The following is a 12,207-nucleotide window of genomic DNA, read 5'->3' as shown; positions in this document are numbered from 1 at the left end:
GGCATACGGCAGGCATTGCCAAATCCTGAGCGGGAACTTACCACTGTCGTTGAAAAGAAAAGTGTACAATCATTGCATTCTACCGGTGCTAACATATGGGGCAGAAACTTGGAGGTTAACAAAGAAGCTCGAGAACAAGTTAAGGACCGCACAAAGAGCGATGGAACGAAAAATCTTAGGACTAACGTTAAGAGACAGGAAGAGAGCGGTGTGGATCAGAGAGCAAACGGGGATAGGCGATATTCTAGTTGACATTAAGCGGAAGAAATGGCGCTAGGCAGGCCATGTAATGCGTAGGATGGATAACCGGTGGAACATTAGGGTTACAGAATGGATACCAAGAGAAGGGAAGCGCAGTCGAGGTCGGCAGAAAACCAGATGGGATGATGAAGTTAGGAAATTTGCAGGCGCAAGTTGGAATACGCTAGCGCAAGACAGGGGTAATTGGAGATCGCAGGGAGAGGCCTTCGTCCTGCAGTGGACATAAAATATAGGCTGCTGCTGCTGCTGCTGCTGCTGCTGCTGCTGCTGCTGCTGCTGCTGATGATGATGATGGGTAACGATATAGGTAAATTTAATTAAATTACGGGATTTTACGTGCCAAAATCACGATCTGATTATGAGGCACGCCGTAGTGGGGGGCTCCGGAAAAGTTCGACCACCTTAGGGTTCTTTAACGCGCACCTAAATCTAAGTGCACGGGAACCACGTAGGTATGTGCCATGGGGAATGTGCCGCTCTACAAAGAGAGAAAAAAAAAAAAAAAAAAGATCCTTAACATTTCTCCGATGCTGGGCTTCGCGGAATCGAACTTACGGCACAAGCGTTGCTCAGGGACAGCAACCCGACGCTTTAGCAGGCTGGTTCCACAATTGCACTGGGTATGTGTTGTTGTTCATCTGCACAGGTGGCACATATATTCACCGTGGGGAAATCGGCCTGGAACTGCGTATGTGTTGCCCCTTCAATGAAACTCTCACCAACTCGGGTCACTGAATATCTGCCACTGGGTGTGATGAAAGCGAGGTAACAATTTTCGGCGTTCGCACGCACCGGCGCACCGTGCATTTCGGAGGCCACGCGCAGGCTTCGCGGCGGCGTCACTAGACGGCGCCACTAGACGTCGCCGCGTTTTCTTAGGGAAGCGCGAAAGAGGAGTCGCGCCGCAGTACACGCCTCGTACATAACTCGTTTCAACAGTGGCAATACGCTGTATCGCTGGATTGATTTAATGTTAAACGCATTACCGTCGAATGCTTTAAATGTCGCATTCCATATAACCGGGCATCTATTAATGCGAGAACTTAATCGCTAATAACTGTGTTATGTTCAGCTCGTTATTGTGTTCTTCATCGTGTCTACTTCAGGCCACTTCCTTGGCTTGATCATCGCCATATGGCGAAGAATTACGAAAACATTGCCCAACACCACCACTGGGCAGCTAAACTCGTGCCCCTGCGACAGCGTGCAGGAGGGACCTGAATCCACTGACAACTGAACCAACACTCGCGCTTCGAACGTTCGCGCTTCGGAATATGAGCAGAGTTTTGTGCACCACGTGATATTTGGAAGTGGTGGCGTCTGTGCACGTGGTATTTTGAAAGCTACAACAGAAAATAGGGCTGCGGATGAAGACGATGCTGTACGCATCGCAATAAATACATTTAGCGGAAAGAAAGTTGAGGCGCGTTGCTTCCAAAGTGAGACTTGGCCATTACCTCCTGTTGCGTGAGTGTCTTGTGTAAAAAACGCCGCCGCCGCCGCCGCCTCCACCGCCGCCGCCAACAACAACAACAACAACAACAACAACAACAACAACAACAACAACAACAACAACAACAACAACAACAACAACAACAACAACAACAACAACAACAACAACAACAACAACAACAACAACAACAACAACAACAACAACAACAACAACAACAACAACAACAACAACAACAACAACAACAACAATCCACTGCTATAGCCGCGCGAACAGCTGACGCCAGCTGATATTTTTGTTCCAGCGGAGTTCGTGTTTTGCGCTGCTTTATACATAACGAAGCTTAGATGAATCTTGATTATGGATGTTGGAAAGGGTTCATTTTGTTCCGTCCGACAAGAAAACTTGAACGCGACAACAGCTGGCTCGTGGAAAAAGAAGGATGGTTTGTACAACGACGGTGAACCATGTTTCAAGGGGAAAAAATAGAGGGTGTGTCTGCAGCTTCAGGCCTTCTACGGCTCGCTGACTCGAATTCCATGTCACATCGAATAACACCAGAAATGAAACATAGAGTTGGGGCGTAGCGGCCGTTCTCCCCGCAGGTACACGGAGATTATTTAATTTTTTCGTGCGCACCCCGAGCGTGTAATCAGCGCCTTCCATCGCACCTCGTCTTTGCTGCGGCGACGATCCTGCCTCTGTTATAACGACGTGTGTGGACCTCTCTGTCTCTCTTATCGCTCAAATCTAATGTATACTATAAACAACACTCTCTCTCGACGGGATGGGTGACGCCTTTTTCACAGCCTCTTCGATTTGCCGCCGTGTCGCCGCAGGTCTTTGTGTATACTGCAGGTCAACTCAACCGTAACTCAGAGGCTTGTTCGAGTGGATAAGGTTGGACCTGTGTATACACGATGAACCGAGCGAGCGATAATTGGGGCCGATAGATAGTCCGAAGTGGTCATTAATAATATTTGTGCTTCGCGGTCGCGAAGCAAAGGGTTTGGCTCGAGAGCTATATATACACACGGCGCCTGCCGGCATCTTCAGAATGGCGATAAGCCGGCTGGATGGCGTTGGTTGTCCTTTTTTTTTTTCTTCATTCAAAGCATATCCCCGCATTGCCCGAGGGCGTTACTGCAATGGCGGTTACAGTTTTGCATAAAACACATCTACATTGACACTGGACACTTGCCGGTTTGGCGAACGATTCCTGGATCGTTTGGCTCGTCCTGGATCGGTACCTATAAGTATAGTACCTACTAATTTTAAGCATGTGGATAGTTCACGCAAGGACGTAGTCTGGCGTTTGAAAATACTTATAATTAATTATCCCTGTTTTCTTATTATATATTGCGTCGAAAAGCTCTAGCCTTAATTGACAATTCTCTTTCCAATGTAGTTCGGCTTTCATCTGTGCACTACTATATTGCGCCGGCAATACCTGCTGAGGACGAACCTGACCGCTCTGTTTTACTAGATTTTTAGGTGCGTAGCACTTTAGAGGCCCCGGCTGTCGGCGTGTAATGTGATCTCTTGTCGTCGTGGTAACGCGCAAAAACAAGTTCTCAAAACAGGGTCAAAACAAGTGCAGAATTGATCAAAACCGGTTCGAAATAAACTAACACGATTCAGAATAATGTTAAAGATAGGAATAATCAAGCATTAAGCGCATTTATTAGCAGAAACTTGTGAAAATCGTTTCCCTAATGCCAGTCTTGTACCAGCGCAGCGCAAGAGAGGGCGCCACCACCCCATAAGCGTTCGATTTCTCCTCACTCCAGCGCTACTACAGCACCCAATCAGAGCCACGTTGAAGTCCACGTGGAAGCTTTCAGGCCGGGCGGCCGTCGCTGCCGCCGCCGGCGACTGCGGCTGCGCAGACCGATTTTCAACATGACTCTGAGGCGGAAAAAGCAAAATATAAAGAAGTAAAAGTGCGCGCTATCATCGTCCAATCGGAGATACAGGAGAGAGAGAAGCGGCGTTCATCAAAGGATAGCGGTACTTTTCCGAAGGTATAGGGACCAATTTTTTTTTCAGCCTCCTTGATAGGGACTTTAGGCCGACCCACAATGCGTTGCCCACGAAGAAAGAAAGGTGCCCACGCCGCTTCGCCGACGGTCACAGATAGCTCCACAGCCGTTCAAAGCGGCGCGCGGGCTTGGGATGGTTCTGCGCATGCTTCAAAGATTGCAGCCGACGGCGCGCGCGGCGAAGGGATTGCATTGCGGCTGGCGCTGCGCAACCGGCGTAGCGTGACTGGCTACAGGCGACGCTCGCCCACCCGCCGTTAAGCCGTGGTCATGGTATGACGTCTACCATCATCCTTTAGTGTTGCTTTCACTTAGTACCCACGTCAGAACCAATTTCAGTGGCTTTTGAGTGTTAATCAGTTATTGACGTTTTTGCCGTGTCATGCACATGACTATGACTTCTACCATCATCCTTTAGTGTTTCCTTCACTTTGTGCCCACGTCCGAACCCATTCCTGTCATACTATGTCAATTTTGGCACCTACCAAGTTAACGAAACGACCATGAGAGCACCAAGACGTAGGCGGCTGTTTCATGACCTACATGACACGCATGTCATAACATATCATTTATGTTCGTCATATACCCTTGTCATAGTATGCCAATTTTGATACATCACCTAGTTCCTCCCATTATCATCCCCCATTATGACCCTCTTTCTTCCCCTCCTCCCCTTCCCTTACGTAGAGTAGCAGGCCAGATGCTCCATATTCCGGCCGACCTCTCTACTTTTTCACATCAATAAACTACTTCTTCTTGATACATACCAAGTTAACGAAACGACCATGAGACTACAAGTACGTAGGCGGCTATATATATATATATATATATAGATAGATAGATAGATAGATAGATAGATACTGTCAAAATAGCAAATGTTCGCCAAGCAATGTTTCCCATTTAACCAAAAAATAAAAAAGAAAACACCCAAATGCATACGCGTGCACTTCTTACTGATAATTTATCGTATTGACGTAGGGCTCCGTTGTTTAAAGCAAGGGCCGCGAAGTCGACCGCTGGCGACGCACCGTTCCAGGTGAAGCTAAAGCCCCTATATTTGTAAAAGTAGCGCCATTCTTAGATCTTGCCGCCACCGCGCTCACCCCGGCGCTTCCTCCTCGCCCTCTCTTAGCCGCCTCCTGTCGCCCCAGCCTCCTCCGCTCCCCCATTGGCCAATCCGTGTCACGTGGAAGTTCGCGTCGCGCTTTTGAATATTTTTTTCTTTCCAGCGCGCTCCGACTGCCATTCTCGGGCCTGTGCGACGAAAGTGCTGTACGCACAAACGGATCAAACGTGTTAGGGACAAGAACTTCGTTGTGATGGCATGCTGCTGCGCCTTAAGTTGCCGCAACCGACAAGGCGAGGACAAAAGGCTTTTTTTTTGTTTACCATCCGGCGTGCGCAAACGCTTGCTGCACACTTGATATTTGCGCCGTCTCGCATCGTCGCGTTGCTACTTCCAAAACGGCATTATTAAGACCAGTTACTGACTGACGAAGCAAAATCGCGCCTCAAAAACGTCTCCGCAGGGCGCGATCGAAGTTTTCCTCGGATTTCCTCTTGTAGCGCGTTAGCTGTCGTCTGCCACGGCAGGCCCGACGCAGGCGGCGCCACTGTCGATATCGCGCCTTGATCGCGCTGGTCGCGCCGAGCGCGATAGTGGAACGGAGGAGGAGGGAAGTGGATGGCGCTACTTTTATAAATATAGGGGTCTATGGTGAAGCGCGGGTCAAGCGCCGTAAGGTGCCGCTGCAACGCGTGCGTTGCATATACAGGGTGCTTCACGTAACATGGGCCAAACTTCAAAAATATGCAAATGCTACGTAGCTGGATAAAACCAAGACAATGTTGTTTGTCGCCGCTTGGAGATACTAAGATTACTTTTTGCATTCCGCCCAATTACATAATTAGTCTTAATTAATTAATCAACTTCTCAATTATTATAGATAGATGAAAAGTATGAGTGAGAACATTGCACAGCAACATGAAAAACTCCCGATACAGCTTTCTGTTGCTCAGTACGTGCTACATAAAAGTGTTTTTTTTTTCGAGCGTGAAAGAAGCACGCGAATAAATGCAAAATTGGCGCGCGACTGGCCGCTCGAGGCACTTTGCGGGTATTTGCGGGTGCGTCTCGTCCGACGACACCAATTGGGACACCGCGTACTTCCTACCGTTCGTTATTTTCGCTAATAACACCACGACGCAAGCGACCACCGGTTTTTCAGCTTTTTTTTTCTCTTGTATGGACGTCAGCCTTCGTGTTTTCTAGATACTCTCCTGCCCTACAGACCTGACGCCTCCAAGTGCACAACTTTTATTGCGATAGCAATTATATGGACACTTGCACCGGATTTCTGCCGTCGCCGTCGTCGTCGCCGTCGCCGTGAGGTTCCGTATAGATAAAATCTTCACCGCGCGCCGTATGCCCGAGCAAAAGCGTGCGGGGACGCACGCTGTCACGGAGAGCGAACGCACTCAATCTTCCACGCGCAAGCAAGGAAGCGAGAAGCGAGCGCCGGAGGGAGCGTAAGGGGGGGGGGGGGGGCGCATTTCTACTCTGCCAACAACCGCGCTCGTCGTTCGTTCGACCGCACCGTCTCTTATCTCCACACGGCTCTGACCTTTACATTCGCCGCTCAGTTTCCGTTAAAGCGATAGACCGCACGTACCTTCCCCGTTGCGGCGTATATGCGCTTGCTGCCAGCGTTTTGACAGTCGTTGTCTGCAGTCATTCAGTGTGATCTATTCATGTTTGTTTGTGCGCGCTCACACCACAGTTAGTAATAGTCTGGCCACATTTTCCAACGCACGCTACACATGCAATGCTGCCCGGATCGGCAGTGCAGCGCTATACAGGTGTGTCCCTTCGCACGCGCTGCCCACGGGCAGCGCTTCTCATCAACACCACCGTTTCACACGCGCCTTCTCGTGGTCATCGAGTCTCTCTTCATGTCGGTCTACTTACGCCGCAGCACACCTGCTTTCTTAATCAGCTCATGTTTACTACAATTCATATTGCTACCAAAGCCGCTCACCTTACTTCGTATGACATTGCTGTGTTGCTATCGCATTCATTGCTTCGCCCTTAGGGCGAAACTGTGACATTTTTTCAGAAGTCACCCGATGTGCTGAAGATTGCCGCCAGCTGGCTCGTTCGTTGACCAGCGAGGATCAGGGGCGTCAGAAGACAAGACATGACAGACACGCCCACGTTCCCTGCCGGTTCCCTTGTTTGTCTATGAATACCACTTCACACACACCCCCTTTTTTAATCACCTTTTAATTAAACATCATTACATTGTTAATAGTGTGACATACATGATAGCAAGAGCGGTGATTCTCGTGTAATGAGTACGCCACCGGTTTCGAAGGAGAACGGAAAAGAAATTGGAAAAAAATGTGGCTTTTCGGAAACAAAACACTGTTCACAATATCATCTTACAATTTTGCATATGTTGTCCCCAACAAGAACGCAGTCATAATTAAGTAAAAATAAACATGCTTAGTATTGAACTTGTTAGGAATCCCACGTCATCTTAACAATTGTCCAAGCGCTAAAGAAAACATTGATCAAAATAGAGAATATTACTTAGAGCAAGTGAGGGGGTTCCTTGTTATGGCTTGCAAGCAGTGCTGAGCGGGATTAATCGTCTTCGAAGAAAGTTTAGATCTGGGGTGCTATGCAGGATGCGCCGAGTTTCTCGTTCGCCCGAGTTTTACCCGAGTTTGCTCGATGGCAGTCAGTGAACGGAGATAAAGCCGCGTATGACATGAGCGCACCCTGCGCTGCACAGTGCTTCCGCGCTTCAAGCACAGAGGACTGCGCAACAAAACGCGCGAGCGCCACGTATTGTTATCAATGTATTATCGCAATTTAGCAATACGTCACTGTCCCGCTGTCTATCTGTACACTTGCCGTGAGCCGCTTGCCACGCCTTTCTCGGGCGCGTCAAGGGCGTGCCTCCTCTTTCGAGCATTATCTTTCTATCCTCCGTCGAATGCGAACAGGGCACATGCGGTGCATTCTTGCACCTACACTTTCCCTCAATCGAATACATTGAAATACAGCAAATAAAATAACAAACATTTTATTTCTTAAAGTATTGGTTTTTCGTTTTGAATGCTATAAATTTGTGATGACAAACGGACATCGAGTGAATTATTAAATTTTGCACTTTTTTGCCGCGAGTGGCGACAGTGAGGCGAAAGCTTACAAGCGGATACATTCTAGAGGGTCGCACTCGCATGCACGAGGGAGTTCATATACGGGGAGCAGTCGCCAGGGGCGCTGCAGTGCTATTCTCGATAAAATCGATGCAATAATGACGCATAAAGTCAGTCATGACAATGATCTGTCCATTCCCTGTCTATTAGGGGAATGGCAACGCAGCGCTGCGGCATGGACGTTCACCGCAGGTGCTTTCACTGAGGCGGCTATTAAGGCCGCCGCTTTACCAGCTGAAACGACACTCCAGACATAGAGACGGGGGCAATGGCTGTCGCTGCAAAATTGCTGTGCGGTATTGTAGGGTCCATAGTGACGTAGCACAGTGAAAATGCTAGTTTATCTGCGTGCGCGAAGTCTCCGCGATGCATTGCGAAGAAGAGCGTGCTGCTCTGTGAGTGAAGGTGCCTCCGTGCGCATGTACGCAGAATTTGAGTGTGTTGTTCACTCCAATGTGCTTGCCTATTGCCTCTGCTGCTGAGCTAACAGCGATCGCAGATGGATATCGTAACGACAGCGCAGTTATAGCATTTTGGCGGGTGAGGGCTCTAGTGTGCAGTTAGAAAATTAGGCTTCGAACGCAGGAAGGTGTTGCAATTGTTTAGTGTGTCGTGCTTATGATGAAAAAATGCCATCGCACTGGGTGCGCTTACGCTGACCGCTGACCGTGTTTGCGACACTGCGGGTCCGATACATCACTGATGACAGAGCAGCCATCTCAAATGACAGCTGCGATACGTTGTCGTTGGAAAACACTACGCACTGCTCAGGATCGTCGCCCACTGCGGCGCATCGACGCCTTGCAAGCAGCTACAGTGGCCTGCCGATAATTATTTGCTGTGCGCTACATCGCCACAATGCAGGCAATGAACCGTGTTGTGGGGCCATCACAGCCCAAGAAGATATATGCATAAGCCCGCGAAAGTCGACGCTTTTTTTTTTTTTTTTTTGATAGCGGTGCTCAGTACATCACCGACGACAGTGCGTTGTGCGGGTTTTATTTCGCCGGTCAAGATTGTTAACGCCTCTCAGTTCCGCACGACATCGCTGTTGCCGAAAAATAAGTTAGGCGTGGCCCAACCGTGGTTGGCTCGCACAAGAGTTACATGCCTCGCGCGGGGCGTGACCTATGGTTTTGATTGACAGGCGAACTCGTGCCAAACTCGTACATCGCGAAACCCCCCTCGAGTTGAACTCGTGAACATGGCGGCGGCAGCAGCAGCCTGTGTCATCGCATCCAGCGGCAGTAAGCGTCAATATCACCTTCTGGACCCGTTCACCTACATGACCGACGTAGAGTTTCGCGTCATTTTTGCCTTTCCAAAACGTCAGTGCGCTGGCTGTGTGACGTGTTAGGCGAAGGCCGGGACAGCCCATCGGCGTCTCTCGCACGCGCGCGTTGGCTTAGAGACACGGTCCCTACGCTATCGCCGTCTGGCGGCCACCGGTGGAAGGCATCATTCTCTGTGCCACCACTACGCCCGCGGTCGGCATACTAGTAAGTGTATTCTATGCACTGGAGCAGCAGCAGCAACAACAAGACGCCGTCGATGACGTCAAGGCTCGCCGATTGACTGACTATACGGTGAAACTTAGCGAAAGCGCCAGTGCGACTCGGACCTTCGAGACGGACTTCGTACACAATCCGTTTGGATATGTGTGCGACGTGTGTGAAAGACTGTGGCACGTGAACGACTTGACGCTGGTAAGTAGTGCCATGCGTGAAACGTTCAGTCAGTCGTGTTGACGCTACCAGAAGCTCTGGAGTCTGTGTCTATGTGAAGAATGGGATTGCTGCCAGTGAACTGCCAAACGTAGCGGTGCCCAAGGGTGAAGCCTGTGCGGTTCAGCTTGACGAAAGTGGTGTGGTCATCGAAGCCATGTACGTGTCGCCAAACAATTCAGTTAAAGACACTATAGACGTAGTGGCTACGTCTATACCTAGTCGTGCGGCAAGTGAACTGTGTGTGGTGGCTGGTGACTTCAATCGTGCTCCAGACTCTCTTGGTGTTCCTTTGAAGGACACGTTTAACCTGGACTTAGCCAGTGTTCCAACTGTACAGACCACCCAATGGGGAACCACCATTGATCTTGTGTATCACAGACAGACAATCAATTCAAAATACTGCGTTGGGGCCATAGATACGGCAGCGTGTTACTACACTGACCACCGAGCCGTCTTCGTGGCAATAGAGAAGCAACCAGACGTTGAGCAATATATATATATATATATATATATATATATATATGCGTCACATAATGCGTATACCGTGTGTGTGTCATTGAAGCAGCAGTAAGCATGATAATCAAGCTAATCCTAGACAACCAGGAAACCTAAGAAAAAACAGCTGAACCTTCGCTCACGCTACGTATATCCTGGCATAGCCCGAGCTACGCCGCTGCTAACTTTTCTATTTTTTTACGCGCGCGCTAGCTGCATTTTGTAAACTATGAATATACGGAAAGGCAGCTGTCCTGGAATAGTGCAGGAAATAATGCCCGGGAATGGGGGAATGCTTGGAAATCAGATGTTTTCATATTTTATGGTATTGTTTGGGATTAGTACGATATTTTCTACGTCATCTATGTAAAAGCAAATTGCTTTTGTTTGTACTACCGGCGATTCACCGCCTTCGCAGGTTTCGCCTCTACACGCAGTATTCTTATGTCTAAATACCAAAATGAGAGACCCTTACGTGCGCGGTCTGCCACTGCCTGGTGGCGGTGTTGTGAAGGTGACAGCTTCGAGTGGCTGTTATAAAGTTTTGATTTCATCTAATAACATGCGAGGGCGAAGGAAAGAGAGAAAGAAAGGAAGATTAGAAAAAGAAAACACCAAAAAGAACGATACGGTGAGAATTACGGTGAGATAATTTGGAAAGGGGTCCCCTAATGAAGGTATGAAAAGGCCGAACATTTTTTAGACCTGACTCAACGGGTTTGGCCCCTCAGAGAAGTCGCAAGCAGAAAAACGCCAGAGAGGAGCTGCGAGATGGAGAAACCGGAGATTTTAGAGAAAGCGTCCTTGAAGACCGTGTACCACACATCCGCATTTTCCCGCTCACTGTCTTACTTTGGTCACGATTTTTGAAGTTCAGCTATCGCAGTCCGTAAGACCTCCACGTAAGATCGCCGTGACAACGAACCGCACGCCGTGACGCAGTCGCCCCTCAAGCACCGCGTTTCGCGTGCGCTCGGGAGTCACTAAAAACAATTAGATGACCTAATAGTCGTGTTGCTGCGGTGCGAAATTCGTCACACTTCGGGAAGAGATGGACATCTTCGGGTATAGGAAGGCAGGGGGGACGGAGGGAATGAAGTGAGAGGCGGGCAGGCATTTTTAAACAAAGCGAAGTAAATTACGCTTACGGAGAACACCACCGCTCGGGGCGCTGCGCTCGTATCCGCATGGTGCTTTGCAGTAGCACGATGAACCCTCGACATAAAGCCCACACATGACGAAACCGTCGCTCTCGTGCAATCACTGGCTGCGCGGTGATTTGTGCAAAGCGGCCGCTACGCGGCGCGGCTTTCGCTCGTTTAGAAACGCGTGACCGGCTTGTTCCTTGAACGCGTACCACCAGAGAAAGTCGTGAGAAAGCTGCGCACCATCTTTTCATTTTTGGATTATGCGAGTCTCTTAGATACTGCCCACTTCGATACAGGCGAGGTAACCTCCGGCACATTTTCAAGCTAAGTTTGTTGTTGGTACAATAATAATACTACTAACTAGGGCTGTAACTGGTGCTGTTACAACAACAACAACAACAACAACAACAACAACAACAACAACAACAACAACAACAACAACAACAACAACAACAACAACAACAACAACAACAACAACAACAACAACAACAGCAACGACGACGACGACGACGACGACAACAACAACGATGACGACGACGACGACAACGACAGCTACTACTACTACTACTACTACTACTACTACTTCTACTACTACTACTACTACTACTACTACTACTACTACTACTACTACTACTACTACTACTACTACTACTTCTACTACTACTACTACTACTACTACTACTACTACTACTACAATACTAATACTGCACATACCGCTACTATTCAAGTAACAGGCGCGCACGCATTCACCCACACCAACTATACGACCATTTGACCACTGATACAAGCGTGCGTTTTCGAGAGAAGTGATAAGACGATGGATTCGCCAGACGTGCGGATATGTTGATACGCCATCG

The 12,207-nt window shown here is 48.9% G+C and overlaps 1 pseudogene; it reads left to right on the top strand.

Moving 5' to 3' along the window:
* The first annotated feature begins 1,776 nt into the window (after positions 1–1,776).
* On the top strand, positions 1,777–11,899 carry LOC119444162 (ataxin-8-like; annotated as a pseudogene).
* The last annotated feature ends 308 nt before the right edge of the window (positions 11,900–12,207 follow it).

Source organism: Dermacentor silvarum, chromosome 3, assembly GCF_013339745.2.
Source record: "Dermacentor silvarum isolate Dsil-2018 chromosome 3, BIME_Dsil_1.4, whole genome shotgun sequence".
Taxonomy (NCBI): Eukaryota; Metazoa; Arthropoda; class Arachnida; order Ixodida; family Ixodidae; genus Dermacentor; species Dermacentor silvarum.
The sequence above is the reverse complement of the archived record's forward strand: the minus strand, read 5'-3'. Positions and strand labels throughout refer to the sequence as shown.